Source organism: Phalaenopsis equestris, unplaced genomic scaffold, assembly GCF_001263595.1.
Source record: "Phalaenopsis equestris unplaced genomic scaffold, ASM126359v1 Scaffold000969, whole genome shotgun sequence".
NCBI lineage: Eukaryota > Viridiplantae > Streptophyta > Magnoliopsida > Asparagales > Orchidaceae > Phalaenopsis > Phalaenopsis equestris.
Window position 1 is genome coordinate 86,330 of NW_018165408.1, and position 6,071 is coordinate 92,400.

Here is a 6,071-nt window from a genome sequence, read left to right on the forward strand (position 1 = left end):
TTAGTAGGGGATTTTTGTGTCGCCACACACCATAGAAATTTTTTGAAAGAATTCTATTTAAATAATCAAACACATCTTTTTGAAGAGTAATATATCTTCTTGAAGGAAGAAAAGTATTATCTTAAAAAAATGGGCCTAACCACCCGGATGATGAAAGCTTTTATCAATATACGGAACAATATTTTTTCCCTTACTTTACAGGTGTGAAATAAGGTTTATTTTAATTCTGGGGTCTCATTCCCTACATGGGCAACCATTCATAGCTAATTACATACTTAGAGCTATGAGCCCAAAAAAAAGTCTCTATTAATTTAATTAATGAAATTATCAGAGATAATACTTTCTTAATTGGAGTAATTGAAAGTAAGTGGAATGTACAAATTGGAAAAATTAAGTTCAAAGAGATGAGACTTATAGTCTGATGATGACATGCCATGAGAAAAGGCCCAATGTATGGATTTGACCATCCGATGGAGGGGGTCTATGCTTGAAGAGTGATGATTGAATAATTTTGAAAGGTTGATAGAATTTGAATGGATCAGGTAAAGTTAAAGGATGAATCGGGGATAATTGATTTGATTGAAAGAAATGATTAGAAACTTTAAGCTAAGGATAAAGTCGAGTAAAGAAGGATTTCTAGACGAGAAATGAAACCATAAACTTTATGAAAAATTCCATTGGTGGACTAACCTAGGCTTTGGGAAAAACATCCCTGATCAAGATGCCCATGGCTTTCCGTCATCTCTAGAACATTTGTGTCTGTTGACTGTGACTAGCCTCATAACTAGGAATTCTCCTTAAATGCCGTAGCATGGATGGTTCTTAGTTTCAAAGCAATCTTTAATACCTTCATCAGTAACCATGGTTTACTTCATTCTATGGTATTCTCTCTAACCTCAGAGAGTAGTTTGTTGTTTTGTATGTCCTAGCCTTTAGCACTAACTAGTGCACCTATTAACTAACATAGTTTCTTATACTCAGACAAACCTGGGGTAAGTGTATGGTCCTCAGTTTGGTGTCAAAGTTTGCTAACCTAAGGTCCATGTAAGATCTACTTAGGTTCTGTTCTTGTTTGTTATCTTAATGTGTTTGAGTTGATTATTTAAATTTTAATATTTTAATTCATGTCTTATTTCAATTCCAAGGTTTGTCAATTATGTTGAGAAATCAGAGTTTTCTAAGTTTCAAATTTCTTTGTTTGGAGTTTGGTTTTTGGTATTTGTGGAGAAAACTGAGATGTTTTCATCCTTATTTTTGTTATATATATATATATATATATATATATATATATTTGTTTGTTTCAGAAACATGAAATAACACATGAGATAACATTTATGAAATGAAACATGTAATAACACACATAAAACACCACATATACTTAGCCCTGGATTTGTCTTGGGCTAGGTTTGACCTGAGGTAAGCTGAATTCCACCTAAGGTAAGCTGAATTTCTAGCTTAGTCTTCTCTGGCTATAGTATGACTATCCAACTCCTAAAAATGAACGATTTCTCAAGAACTTCTACTTGTTTTGCAAATGCCACAGAAACCACATTCGAGGGGTTCACACCAAAAATATTAGAAGACTATTTAAGCACAAAGATCAGTACATAAAAGAGAGAAGGAGAGGCAGAACAAAGTAAGAAGAAAAGGATAACTTAGGAGAAGATACAACTTAGTAGGGTTCTACCAAACTCATGACTCCACTTATAGTACATAGTGAAATTTGAAATGACACAGAGGCATCTGGGCCTTTTCACTGCTTGGAACCACAAATAAAATCCACCGCAAACACCAGCAGCTCCATGCTTCACAAGAGATGGAGTATTCATCCCCCGAAGTAACGAACATGTAAATTCTTTCCACTGTCTCTAGCTCTACCGGGAAAGGAGGGACAACAATCCAAGAGGCAGCAACTAAGGGAGAATCATGGGTTCTAGCTTCTGCCCCTTCGTTAGCATAGGAGGATCCTAGGTAGAGATTTACTGCTATACCGACATTTCCATTGGATGAGTTAACCCTGTTGCCTGATGCTTCTTCATTAGAAAGCCATATCACTCACTCATGAAAGAAGACTTTGACCTTTGTTTCATAACATAGAAAATCATTTTTCGGGCATCCTCGCCAAACTTGGACAACTTTGTTGGACAATTGCTTTCCAAGATCACTAACGACAAAGAAGTGGGAAAACTCGACCAAAGAAAACTGAAGAGAAAAGATAGTTTTTTCAGCTCTTCCCCATTTATAAGGGCTTTCGAATTAATTCTAGGAGTATTTAATTATTGCACATCAAATAATCGTGAATATCAACAATTTTTTGAAAATTAAGGTTCTTTTTTTTTAATTGCACATGTCAGTATCGAGAAACAAGAGAATCTAGAAACTTAAATATGCACATAAAAAATGTTTCGACAAGATTCTTAAAACAATCTAATATCCAACAGAGAATATGATGTGGTGGACTGGGACCCACTAGAGGCTGCTCGAGAGTCCGCATTTACCCACCAACTCTTGTTGGTCAGAAGAAATATTACCCCTTGATGGACGGAAAACGACAATCCTCTCAAAGGGCCACATGCACTAACCTCGAGTGGACAAATCTGCAAGGATTCCATAACCACGCCGGGTGGAAGAAAGGAGTCACTAGAATCTTAGCCTGTTGACTTGTACCTCCCGGTAAACTCTTCAAACAAAACCACCCGAATCATGACCCGATCGGACGCCATCTTAGATTCTCAGTGCGTAGTATGATCTGGTAGGATGCCATCTCAGTCTCCCAGTGCATACTTGCCCGGATTATGACCCAGTCGGGCGCCATTTGAGGCTCCAGACCATACGACAATGTATTGACCAAAAAATCCTCTAATGTACCTACTCTACTTAGGGTACATTTGTAATCTGACGCCCACATTCAAATAAATAGGTTCTCAATTCTTGAATAAAGGTGACATGATTTTAATATGCAATACTGCGCTCTCTCAGCTCTTTTCTTCTCTTCCATGCTCTATTCCTTACATGTGTCTCGAACAAATTTGGATTAAACACTCACATATACTTATTATATATTTATAAATATTAAGATAATAAATACATAAATACAAAAGAATTTAGTATGAAAATCCCTCAATAAATTATTTGTACGTCTGCAACAGGAAAATTGTTGCATACGGACACCATGCAGAGTTGCATGTGGTGTCCGATCTATACCGTAGATCACAGTGATCTACGACAATGATGTATTTCGGTGGGCCCCACTTTAAATTATTTTTTTTAAAAAATAATATTTGATTGTACCATCACTGTAAATCACCATGATCTACGGTGTAAATCGGACACCACATACATCTTTACATGTGGTGTCCCTATGCAATAATTTTTCCTGCAAGAAGACCACGAAAGCTGCATTTGTGTCTTTGTAATATCATCCTTTAATAGGTTCTTTTTGTCAGGTTGGAGAAGGATTAATTCAAACACTGCGATGATGCAGTAAAATGTTTATAAACAAGTATTATTTCAAGGAATCCCACAGATCATCAATTTCGCATAATTATAACGTGTCTGCATCTGCAGGCGTTGGTAGGCTTATTTTCTATAATATTAAGGATGTTAGAGTTGTACATAAAATAATTTATATTCAGCTTCTTAAATGCCTTCTATTTGATTCATTTATCAAGTAAATTAGCTAAATATAAATAATTTTTTAAGCTCGAAATATAAATAAACCGAACACGAATTAAATTTTTCTTTATTCATATTCGATTGATTTTTTTAAATAGTTTAATTGACTACATTACTATAAAGATTTATAATCACTTAATTTTATTAATTAAAAAAATAGAATAAAATAAAAATTAATGAATATTTTAATATAAATAATAAAATTTAAATCTCGCTCTGCTCTTAATATCGTATGGCTGTGTGACCAGGGCTGTTAAAATGGGTAAGAGAATAAAAGAAAAATTCACAAATAATACTAATTCTCTAAGAATAGATTCAATATTCTTTTCTATAGAAATGACTCTTCTATTTGTAAGTCATAGGAAGGACCCAATAAATTACATGATTATCCCTCATTTAAGCTATGTTTGGGGCAGCAGTGTGGCAGCGGTGCGACACCGCATTGTTGTTTTGGCTGTTTGGGAAAACAGTGTTTTGGCAGCTTTTTCAAAAAGTTGTCGCTGAAAACAGCGTTTTCCCACTGCCTCTGACTAGGCGCGGTTGGGAAAACAGTGTTTTGGCAGCTTTTTCAAAAAGTTGTCGCTGAAATCAGCGTTTTCCCACTGCCTCTGACTAGGTGCGGTGGGAGCTTTCAAGCTACGGTCTGATTTTTTCAGAAAAAAAAAAAACATTGTGATAGCCACCACAATTTTTGTGCAATATCAGATTATTCTTCAGCAGCTTCACAGTAGCTTCTTAATAACCTGCAGCCGCCCCAAACGAAGCCTTAATGAGAACGTTAAAATTATTTATGAGTCATTACTTCTTTTTACCTATTTGCAACTGAATTAAACATATTTTGGCCTTGCAACAGCAGCTAGCGTCATTCCATATATGTAATTGCGCTAGGCACTATTTTGTATTTGTAACTGCTTGACTTGGTCATGCGGTATTCATTCTGTCGGCCAAAAAGTCATTCAGCCCACTGAACTATCTTCGATCGCCTTTTTTTGAAGCAATCTATTGTGAAGACTCATTGTCTTCTGGAAAAATTATTCCATCACGCAGATGACATATTACCGTAATCTGACGGACAACCTACCTTTGGTCAATGAATCTATTTGAGAAGAGTCTTTATTAGGCGACAGTTGATTATGTGAATGCCCTTGTGCCGCTTATGTTGTTATTGGTATAGGTGTGTGGTGCTCCTTAGTTCGGTCGGCCCAAATTCGGCCAACTAGAATGACGCTAGTTTGCTCGGTCTTGTCCTACTCTCTTTATGTGATTCGTTGGCTCTCATCGAGATATGTGCTACCACATTTCTGATGTACAAACTCATCAAACAAACGAGCTGAACACGAACAATTTTTTGTGCTCGATATATAACTGAGTCGAACACGAACAGTGATATTTTTTAACGAGCTGAACACGAGCCAAGCCTGGACTCGCTCAAGCTCGACTCATTTACACCCCTAAGGATATTTACATAAATATCACCCTATGTCAATTAATTTACAATTCTAATATCTAAACTTCAATTATTATATTTATGCCATACAATCTATGCATGAAAATGCATGTTTCATTTCTTAAAAGTTAAAATGGTGATACTTTTTAGGTAATATAAAAGACTTAGCAGGAATAAATGTAAAATGTAACATTTGAACGTTACATATGTAAATACATAAGACTTGAGTGGTATGTATACAAATGTCCCTATAAATTATTAATTGACCAAAAAGGCCTAGAAAATGTCTTAAATAGTAGCGTTTGGGATGGGTTTCAATCTCTACTTTTCCAAACGGCAGTGGAGAAGAGTTTTAGAGTTTTAAATATTTAAACCAAAATTTCTTTTAAGTTGATTTTAATTAATTTAATTTTAAATATTTTAAATTTTGATGCCGTTCAAACTTGCTTCATTAAATTTATTTTGAATGATTAGAAAAAAGTTTTCATGACACACATGAGAGAAATAATGACATAAAATTGTTGTAGCGGAATTATAATTGTATCATAGATAGGGCTGTCAAAACGGCTCGTTGTTCGCGAAATGCTCGTGTTCGGCTCGTTAAGAAGCTCGTGTTTGGCTCGTTAGGAAGCTCATGCTCGGCTCGTTTAGTAAGTTAACAAGCCGAACATGAACAACACGAACTAATATTTGTTCGTTCGTGTTCGGCTCATTTTGGCTCGAAATACTACTAATCAATTATATATTTATCTTTGATGAGTAGTATTTTTAGAAAATTTAATTGTCTACAAGGCTACAAAGATTTATAATCAATTAAAAGTATTAATGAAGAAAATAGAATAAAAATTATTAAATTAGATTTTTATATATTACCCCAATCCTTAACATCTTATAGCTGCGTGATTATGATTGTCAAAACGACTCTTTGTTCATGAACGGCTCGTGTTCG